The 11364-nt window shown below is 38.7% G+C and overlaps 1 protein-coding gene across 3 annotated transcripts in view; it reads left to right on the top strand.

The window, feature by feature from the left end:
• Positions 1-221: 221 nt before the first annotated feature.
• Positions 222-11364, top strand: part of nsd2 (nuclear receptor binding SET domain protein 2) — a 139669-nt gene continuing 128526 nt past the window's right edge. For 2 of the 3 annotated variants that reach the window (XR_005633412.1, XM_039751741.1), the window contains exon 1: positions 222-482. The gene's annotated coding sequence lies outside the window, so the exon portion shown is untranslated. The other variant, XM_039751742.1, reaches the window with a different exon arrangement.

Below are 11364 nucleotides of genomic sequence, written 5' to 3'. Positions count from 1 at the left end.
TAATCGATCTACACGGAAAGAGAACAACCTTTACATCTTACAGTTTCCTTAATTTGCAACATGCAGCAAATATCCGCAGCACTATTTAGAACTGTCAAAGGCATCTTCCTCTTACGTTTTTTACACTGTACAGAGAATGCGAGCGCGTGCACGTACGGCGCAGGCTATGCTCCCAGAGCGTCACCAGACGTGACCGCCCCTCGCTGGATACCGTGCTCGCGCACGCTTTCCCCTTCTTGCTCTTTTTTAAGACGGCAGTTTGGGATGGCTTCGCTCGTGGCGAGTTTATACATTTGTTCGAAAAGGATTTCAAGCCAGACGTGGAGAGAATAAATAACACATAAAAAGGCGTCTCGCTTCAAAACCATTTTTCACAGGCGCCTGGGATTTTTATGTCGAAAGCATTAAGACGAAAGAAAAAGGGACGGCTTGATTTGAAAAGACCGGTTGGTGTGGAGCCTGCTGCAGCCAGCCAATCGGGAGTAAGTATTTTCGCGCTGATTGGGATTAGAGTTCCTGCAAAGCCTGTGTTCGAGTTGCAGTAACTCGCCCTTCGGATGATGCAGCAAACAGGTTAATTTTGTCATATTTTATACACTTTTATGCTTGCTGCTTTACTCATGAACTGTATTTAGTTTATTGTTATTAAGAGATAAAGCTTTATTGAACTGTTCAATTAATTATTAAGATGGGAGCTTTTTTGGTGCAGCTCACCAGACTCATTGTATGATTATTCATGGAATAATTATTTCTTTGTTAATATGGCTTTTTGATTTTATAAAGCACAGAAAAGGCTTTTGGGTATGAAAATTGTGAATTTTCAGATCGTTTTGTTTTTGCCGTACGGAGCAGAAAGCGAAAAGAAATTAATGCTATTAGGCGTTCCCTTGCAAGACAGCTTTATTAGCCTTTTCGGCAAAAATCGTTTTAATAAATTATTTTTGATGGGTTCTGACTTTTCCCCTCCTCCAGAGAAATTTTAATAGCGTGTCAATGAGAAATTAAGAAATGAAAATATTGGGTCATCAGCAGGGTACATATGTTTTGCCACCCGCTTTATTATGTAAAATAGTGCACAAAATAGACGGTATTATCCTCTTTTTATAATTTCAATATATTCAAATGATTTTGTGTTGAGTATCTCAAAAGTTTCCCAGATTGTACGGGCGACGTTCTCGAAAGACGTTAAATGATTCAATTTTTAGAATTCATTTAAATCCTAATATTCATATTTTCGTGTTAAATACGCACATAGGCCAACCTAACGGAGTGAAAGAAAGAAAGCTTGAATGACCCCTCGGTGTGTCCAATCGTCCAGAAAGCGTTCGAGCTATACTAGCGGGAGTATCAAATATTTTGCAAGGCGCATTCCTACATGGAGCGAAAAAGTCAAACTTTATGTCGTTTTCCTTCAAAGAGAAGTGTGTATGACAATATAGTAGAATATTTTAAGAATTTGTGTACAGCAACAACGTTGAATGGATGGATCGTGTCACTTCATGGCCAACCCGGCTCGCCGAATGACTGATTCTGATTAAGTGGTGTCTCCGTGCATAGTCGACATACAAAATACATGTTTATGGACTTTATGTTGTGAGAATACGTTTGGTTTTCCAATTTACAGATAGTATCTTTTTTGAAAATGTCTTAATATGAGCTAGTTGCAGAGGAATGGTGAAATGGACGGGTTGGGGGTGCGGACACGCTTAGGGGAGAGCTGCAATTCTGAAGCACGGAAGCCATGTTTAAAGCGTACGTGATGGTCTGTCGCGAGTACGAGCACGGAACCCCGTCCGGAGCGCGCGACGCTCGCCCACTGAACAAAACGCCGCGCATCTCATTCATTCCCTTGTCTCATTCTGTAAACCGTGCCCAGGTCTGTCTCTGTATTATGCTGTTCTAGCATAACGTTCTTCGAAACTGTAAAAGTTCCTTTTATCTCCCAGTAACTTAAGTGAGCTTAATTGATATTAAGTAAATTCCTGAACCTAACCAGAATCCAATTTTTCTGGCCATAAAACGGAGTTAATTCTAGTACTTTCAACATTTTATCCTACTGTTATACCACAGTGAAGCTTGCGTTCTTTTTTATACTCGATATTTTTCCTGGTTGCATTAGGGAAAAACAACGAATTACATATGCAAAAGAGACTATAGCATCAGGAAGAGAAAGTCATAGAAATCTTTATTTGTATTACACAAACATTGTGGTACGTTGTCAGTTGGAGAATCTGAAATATTTACATTTTCGTTTTTGTTTCACAAAAAGCTCCACAAAGTGCTAAAAATATTTACAAGCATAAATCGGTTAAAATAATAAAGCAATTCGGAATAAGTTCACATTGATTCAATATGTGAGATATAGTGGAATAATAACAATGCCAGAAAGCAAGCATGAAAAGAGGATGTCTTCAGCCTTGTTTGAATTTTCACATAGCTGACAGGGTATGCTTTGTTTGTATGTTACAAGTTTTTAGGGTGTGTGTGCATTTCTTCCACAGTTTGAAGTTTAACTTCTTTGCTTAATTTGTCCATCTTCTAAACTCTTCTATTCAGAGTAGGGTTAAGGAGCCTATTTCAGCAAACATTGGAGGAAAGGCAGGACAATCCATGGACAGGCAGACAGCCATTGAACACATGAACACACACACATATGGGGCCAGTTTAGCTTTGCCAATCCTCCTAACTTTCATGTTTTTGTGGTTTTGGAGGAAACCCCCATGAACCAGTAAGAACATACAAACTCCGTGCAGGGAGGACCTGGGATGTGAACCCTGGCTTCCTTGTTGCGAGGTGGCTGTGCACCACAATGCCTCCCATTTCTTCCATATGACATCTTAAAATTGGCTCTTAGTCAGTTGTGTTATGAAGTGGACTAGCATCATCTACATGTTAATATTGTACTTTGCTCATGTTGTTGCAAGGTTTGTCTCCTGCTGCATTTCAATATTGATTTGAAAGTAATCCATCTTTATTGAATATTATGTTCTTCACAGAATCCCCATCATGTAGTCCTTTGTATAGAAAAAAGGGTCAAAAGACAAATTACAGTACTTGATAAATGCATAAGTAAATAAACTTGGAGTCCACGAAAGTAAACATGCTGCTATTATATGATACCGATAATAAAGCAGAATTACGATCATTACAATTTGTATGACAGTTTCTTGTTTTGGAATTACTTGTGTAGCAGGTGCAAATGCAGTGGAGAACAGGTGGCCTTTTAAATGTGATCTGAATGCAGTCACTGGTGGAATTTTATGAACGGACATGATGCAGGAACTCTAGAGAGTAGGAGCCAGAAATTTGAATGTATTTGCACTAAGCTGTTGAAGAGTGACAAGGACAGTGTCTAGGGATCTTGGTGGTAGGAAGTATAGTAAGCAACAGTGACTTGTAATTTGAGGTTTTGTAATGGACTGCTTTGTAAATCAGTAGCAGAGGTTAAAAGGTAGTGCTGTATCATACAGGAAACCATTATAGGCGAGCCATTTAAATGTGTTCAGTACAATATTCCATGCCAGAACTTAAAGATTAGCATTTTGAGTCTTCCAACTTGTTGACACTTTTGGTAGGTTAACCACAGGAAAAATCATCACATATAAAAATGTTTAGGTGTTTCTTTCTCCTACATAATTCAGAGTGCTATCAAGTATAACTCCAAGGCTGCTGATAGTGGCAAACTGAAAAGGGAGAAGTTGTGGGAAGGGCTGGATGCTATGCAGGAAGTTCAGTTATAAATTGTCAAAGAGGGCCATGACATTACTGAGGTAGTCTATGAGCATGGCTACCCAGGAGTAATTTCTCTAAATAAATGGATATTGTCTGGAAATGAGCTCAAAATTTTTTTTGGAAAGATCAATTTAAAGAAGATTCTCACACAGAGTTATGTTGGTGGTTGTATATGACATAAACCAACATTAATCTTTCTTAATTTGTTTATTAAGCTCTGACTAGGGAAGTTCAGTTTTCAAATTTATTTGCAAGGGTTAAGCAGTATTGACCATTTCTAATAGCGTGGTATATATCACTTTGAAGACTGATTGCAATTTCATGGATAGCATTGCACCTGTTATTGAACTGGCTGAAACTGAAAATTTTGCAGTGAATTTAATTTTTAATAGTATGATACTTTTTTAAGCAATGATATTTGCAAACTAGCACATTTAGAAGAGCTCGCTTTTAACTAAATACAGTAGCAGTGTTTGTCTAGAGTCTGGTTCTATTAGAAATACTGTAAGAATGTGAAACCTTTGTACACATTTCTTCCTAGGAATGGTGCTGTACTGCCAGGCTTTCCACATTTTTGTATGTATTTGTGAAGATACTTGAACACTGCCTTTCGTTCTTTTATGTTTCAACTTGCACAGTCCTGTGAACACTGTCATATAAAACTGTATGCATATATTTGGATGTCTTTAATCAAAGTGTAATTATGCAATGCAGTGTTCAATCTAGAATGATTTTTGAGAGGGACATTGTTGGCTCACTTGTATGTTTGAGCGATCATTTTTTTTCTAAGAAAGGTGGAAAATATTCCTGCATGAATGGTAAAATACACACTTGAACATGTTTTTAATAACTACATCAATCCCTTTAAAATGTTTTCTACATTAAAATATAAACTTGAGCATAGTTTTTTTTTTTTATACATTTAAATCAATACATCAGTCCTATTAAAATCTTATCCACATATAGTAACACAAAGTGCAAGATAACTATAGGCTGTAACATATAGCCTAAAATGTAGTCTAACAAAGTAATTTAACTGTCTTCAGATGTCAAAGTTAACATTAAATAAACAAATATGAACAGTTCAAAATATTTAAAAACTTTCTAAGCTGATTTATAAAGGGATGGAAAAATCCTGTAATAATCATGTACCTATTACAACCTGTTCAACTTTTTCCACATGTACAACAGAATACTTGAAGTAATGACATAATTAACTTATTTATTGAGATGTATTAACGTTATTGTTCTTCCCGCTGCCTGCTTTGCAATAATGGCCAAGAAGTGTGAGGCAGTACATATTTTCAATGTACTGTAACTCCTTCAGCCTAGTTGCAACTACCATCTTGGAGTAACAGTCACTGGAAATTTAGTTTTAAGAATAAGGTTGTTTTTTTTTTTTTTTTTTTTTTTTCCTTAACTTTATAGGAAAAAATGACAGCCAGTAGGGTAAGCTATAATCTAAAATCTTTGGAAGATACCCTGAAAAGGAGGTTTAAAGTCGCTTTTCCCTTGTGGTGGCATTTGAGGAAAGGTTGTCTCGGGCAACACGGCTTGGGAGAAGAAGTTAGCTTAGGTTCTGAGGGAGATAGTGTAGGTAAAAAGCAGTGAGTTGGAGTTGCACTCCATTTGGCAAGTGGTTGAATAACCCCTTAGGATAGAAAGTGGTTCAAGACCTTTGAATTAGACCCAGACTGCCAGTAGGTATTGCTAGTTTATCATTTTATTAGCCAACCTGCGGCGTACCATACGCCGCATAACCAGGCTGGTTTTTTAATGATTTTTAAGCACAGGGAGAAAATTAACATTTAAAAAATCGGTAATGTAATAAATCAGCAAGAAAAGCAACATTATAACAATGCAAGGAACGAACCAACACACAACGCATGTTTGTTGCGGATGCGAATTGCTGTATGTAGTGTGTAAATCAGTTTGCTATGGTGCACGCGGTCGTGCGTCGTAACGGAAAACTCGGTTTTTAAACACTGCTTACTTCATTGTTTTAACCTCAGTTGTAAAGGAACGTTTTAAGGATTCCTTGGGATACCCCTCGCAAACCGTTTTACACGCTGCATATGGCGATTCACTTCCGCGAGAAACATGCCTCTATGAACAGTCAACGTGGCTCGGAGGTGCCAGGAGTTGGTGGGCGTAGCTCCTTCCTGCGTGCACCATAGGTGTCTGTCTTGTCGGCAGCTCAGTGAATCCACACCCCTTCCGGCGTGCTTTCCATGGTTGTCTTGCCTTAGTGAATTATATATATATATACTTTGCATTCTCCTTTTTTTGCTGTCCAGTCGATTATATGTTGTGTAGTAAGTTAGAATTTTGTAAACACCTCTTGAAGGGTGGTCTGTCTACAACATGACCCCTTCACCTTCTGTTTTTCGTCTCTGAATTATGCTGAATGCATACAATTTTATAAATGCTCTGAAGCAGCATCATTCAAGTTGGGCTGTTGTGGCACTACTTGACCAACAGTCTGCTTTGTTACATGGTTCCTCAAACAGCATTTTTCTGTGGTATTCCTGATATGGGGGGGAAGTATAAGGAATCTGGGGAACAAAATTCCACATTACTTCAACTGGCACCGCGGTCTATTCAACATTCTAATATATAAATCAGGAGGCCAGATCTTATCCCAGCAGCATCAAACGCAAAGTAGAAGTTAATATTGTATGGTACAGTTGTCACTTGCTGGGCATCTTGTGTATGAAGCCACACTTGCTCATGCAAAGCCAATTTAAAGTTTTGGAATTAAAATTCTATTCATTTTTAAAGGAATTATCTGTAAACTGTGCCACAATATAGATTACATGAAAATTATTTTTTTTTAATCTTTTTTTTTTTCCTTGCACCCTCCCCCACCATAACCTTCTATCTATGGGGGACTAGCAAAAGCTTTAGATTCGTCAAATTTTAATCTCCAGTTTTTGACAGGTCTTGGCATTTTAGGGTCCCCTGATAAGGAAAACATCTATATCTTGATTGTGTGTGTGTGTGTGTGTGTGTCAGTTTCTTGAGAACAGTCTAGAGCTAAAATGGCTGGCCTGAAAAATACCAAATTCAAAACTGTTATGAGATGATGTGCATGATTAGTTTTTCAGCCAAATTGTGCAAGAGAAAGAGGCACTCTAGAGGAACCCTCAAATACTGTAATTCTACAATTATGTATTCTTCTTGTCAATTGCTATCGTAATGACCTATTTTTTCTGTTCAGAAAGATCATCATCAGAGCAGTAAGTTTTAATATATATATATATATATATATATATATATATATATATATATGACAGCATCACTCACAACAGTGACAAAACAATTACATTGACAATCATGTTACGTTCTTTTCAAAATGTTTCTTTTTCATTACTTCTTTAACACACTACTTCTCCGCTGTGAAGCACGGGTATTTTGCTAGTCTATACTAATAAAAGGCAAAGCCCAGACTGACTGACTGACTCACTCATCACTAATTCTCCAACTTCCCGTGTAGGAAGAAGGCTGCAATTTGGCAGGCTCATTCCTTACAGTTTACTTACAAAAGTTAAGCAGGTTTCATTTTGAAATTCTACATGTAACGGTCATAACTGAATCCTACTTACATACATATATACGGCCATAGCCTGCAGCTTGGTCTCTGTGTGAGGCGGAGTTGCGTCCCCTATCACCACGCCTCCCACGTAGTTGGCTGCCTGCCTATGTTGCATCCCCAGTACCCACGCCTCACACGTAATTGAGTGCCTGCCCATATAAGGCCGTCCATCAGCAGCAATCCAATAGACACACTGCCGCTAAATATTCGCAGGCAAATCAAAAAGTTAATACTGGGAATGCCTGTTAAACATCTTAGATTCACGAGTAGCGCTTTGAGTGGTGAGATGTCTATTGAGATGAACACTGTAATATTTATATGTCATTGAAATGTATTATCAGGCATGATTTAGGCACCTATGTCATCAGGAAGGCACCAGAAAAAGGGGACCTCAAGGTTACTATTATGGAAGTTAATTTAGAGTACGGATGCTGTGAATGTAAGAGCTGTAATAAATAAAGTTCCCCTGCATACTTTAAAAGTCTCGCCATCATTTCATTTTTCACAATTTGTGAAAACATGACATGGTGTCAGAATAGAGGACAGTCATGGCTGCCGGGAGAATGGAAAAAATTCTGACAGCACGTGGAGCTGATGTTTTCTGGCCCACTAAAAGGCAAAGACGATAGTGAGAAAAGCACCTACCTTCTCCTGTGGACTGGGGGGAAAAAAGAAGAGACATTTTTAACACATGGACTCTCACCCAGGAGGAAGCCACGGTACTGAAAACTTATGACCGTTTTGAGGCGTTTGTCATGCCTAAGACGAGTACGATATTCGCAAGATACAAGTTTAATGAGAAGACGCAGGGTATAAACGAGACTTTTGGTCACTTTGTAACGGAGTTAAAATTGCTGGTGAAGGACTTTGCTTATGCAAATGAAGGTGAGATGGTCAGGGATAGACTTGTTTGGCACAAACTCGGTGAAAGTGCAAGAGAAACTTATGTGCCGGATCTTAGCTAACATTAAACAAAGCCATGGACATCACAAGATTGCACGAAATAGCACAAGCACAGATGAGAACCTTCGATGCATGTACTCCGAGCGGCTCATGTGAACTGACTGTGAACGCAGTACGCAGACAACAAGCAAGAGCTTCAAAGAGTGCTGAACAAAAAACGCATTACACAATTGAGAAGGCAGCAAAAAAATATGAAGCGAGTGACGCTTACAAGCATATTCATAAGTGCAGCTACTGCGGAAACAAAGCACACGGTGGAAAAAGTCAATGTCCAGCTAAAGGAAGACAGTGTAAAAAATGTGGTGAAAGGAAGACCGTGTTAAAAAAAATGTGGTAAATTGAACCACTTCACTAACGTTTGCAGGACTGGGAAAGGTAAACCCGTGCATGCAGTTTATTGATGCAGTAAAAAAAGGAACAACCCTCTGAAGCTGAACAAGCCTTTGTAGACATATCAATAGGAAAGCAAGATGTAAAGCTTAAGTTTAAATTAAGTTCATAGACACGTTGCCGTTAAATATTCGCCTGGAAATCCACAACTTAATACCGGGAATGCCTGTTAAACATCTTAGATTCACGAGTACCAATTTGGGTAGTGAACACTTAGATGAATGAAACCTGTTATCCTTACAACGGTTGACAAGCACATGTAACTTGAACACAACACATCATCCAAATACAAACCTGATTAAAAGAAATAATGATAATCAAATCCTTGATGACAGCAACACTCCTAACGGTCAAAAAACAATTACATTGACAATCATGTTGTTATTTTTAAAATGTCTCCTTTTTCATGACTTCTTTTAACTCGCTACTTCTCCGCTGTGAAGCGCAGGTGTTTTGCTAGTTTTTGTATATAGCTTAGCTTGAAGCAAGGTCCATATTAATGCTGTTTGCCTTAATTGATGGTTCACTTGGTAAAGATGTCCTCACCAAGTTGCACTTGTTTTATTTTATTTTTATTTGGTGAATACTGTGTAATGCACCTTGGCTTGAAGTCTTAGAAGTAATAGTTTTACTGGAAGTTGCATTATTATTTTATTATTTATTAGTTTAAATATTATGCAGTTTAATGATGGTAAAGTTGTTTAAAAAGTCACTTTAACATGTCAGTGGACTTACTATTTATTCCTTTTCTAAGACATTGCGCAGTGCAATACAACTTTTGACAAGCACCTGTAGATATTTTACCAAGTCTAAATGCCTCTTTGAATGGTTGCAAATATGTTGTTAAAATTTTAGTTTAAGTTGTCTGCAAATAGTGTTCAATAAAAAGGCTCTATATTTTGACTGCAACTGTCATGCAATGTGATTCCGTCTCTTCATTACTGCCACCCCCTTGAAAACTATCACCTTATGGGGCCATGCGAACCTGTTTTAATACTTGTGTGCACATTAAAATGTTTTTTGTACAGTTCTCATGACCGTGGAATAGTTTATTCTTAGCCAGTAATTGCAGTGGAAATGTGGTTAACATCCACTCATGCATGGGGGGGTAAAAAATACCGTCCAATACTGTGAAACGGTATAATTTTGAAAAATACCGTGATATAGAATTTTGGTCATACCGCCCAGCACTACTGTTCACAAAAATAATGTTGTCAATTTGCTTTTAATACTGACCATTTTATTACATTTCAAAGTTCCATAAAACTAAGGTTTCCCAGATGTGTCAATAATCAGTTCTCATCAAATGTTTTATAATCATGAACATTGGAAATCCTTAAGGTTAGATATTGAAAGAGGCTTCAAATAGAGGTGGGTGGTATGGCCGAAATTTAATATCCCAATCACGGTTATAGTTTTGCCTTTTTATATTAGTTTTTATTTCTATATTTTTTTCTGACCTTACTTGAAAATTCAGTTTATTTTAGTTTTCCTTCATGTATTTTTAGTTTTTATTTCACAAAGACATTTCTCATTTTATTTTTATATCTTATTAGTTTCAGTATTAGTGTTAGTAATTAATGGCATTGAGCACCTATTATGGAGTTTCGTTTTGCGTCACAATCGGACAAAACTGTACAGTTAACAGATTTGGATACGAGTTTAATGTTAGTGGAAGCTTACTACACTACATGGTTTATCTGGTTTTGTTTTTGTCTGATAAAAACAAGCATAATCAAAACTAGATACTGAATATGAACAATTTTATAATTTTTAATATTTTCTCATGAAAATCACGAGGGCTTAGGAAGAACCGGGGTCATAGACTTGAATCCGTGTGCAGACCCCACCTAGCTGTCCGTCCATCCATCCTCTTCCACTTATCCGGGGTCGGGTCGTGGGGGCAGCAGCTTAAGCAGAGAGGCCCAGACTTCCCTCTTCCCCGTTCACTTCTTCCAGCTCTTCCGGGAGAATCCCAAGGCGTTACCAGGCCAGCCGGGAGACCTAGTCCCTCCAGCGTGTCCTGGGTCTTCCCTGGGGCCTCCTCCCGGTTGGACGTGCCCGGAACACCTCACCAGGGAGGCGTCCCAAGAGGCATCCTGATCAAATGCCCGAGCCACCTCATCTGACTCCTCTCGATGTGGAAGAGTAGCGCCTCTACTCTGAGCCCCTCCCGGATGACTAAGCTTCTCACCCTATCTTTAAGGGAAAGCCCAGACACCCTGCGGAGGAAACTCATTTCAGCCGCTTGTATTCGCGGTCTCGTTCTCTCGGTCCCTACCCATAGCTCATGACCATAGTTGAGGGTAGGAATGTAGATCGACTGGTAAATTGAGAGCTTTGCCTCCACCTTCTTTTTCACCACGACAGACCGATGCAGAGCCCACATCACTGCGGATGCCATACCGATCCGCCTAGCTGTATTGAGGGAAACAAAGAAAAACAAGCATGTAGTGTCAAGGTTAGGGGCAAGAGTCTTGAATAGCCCAACATAAAGGACAGTAAATCCATAATGAGCAGAGCAAGAGGATGTAATAGGAGCACGGACAGGCATAAAACCGAGACAGCATCTGAGATTAAGAACAATATATACATTATCTAACCTGTTTATCCAGAGCAGGATCACAGGAAAGCTGGAGCCTGCCGCAGCAGGTTTGGATGTAGGACAGGAAAAATCCCTGGTA

This window comes from Polypterus senegalus, chromosome 4 (assembly GCF_016835505.1).
Source record: "Polypterus senegalus isolate Bchr_013 chromosome 4, ASM1683550v1, whole genome shotgun sequence".
Classification (NCBI taxonomy): Eukaryota; Metazoa; Chordata; class Cladistia; order Polypteriformes; family Polypteridae; genus Polypterus; species Polypterus senegalus.
This window is presented reverse-complemented; position numbering and strand designations above follow the sequence as displayed.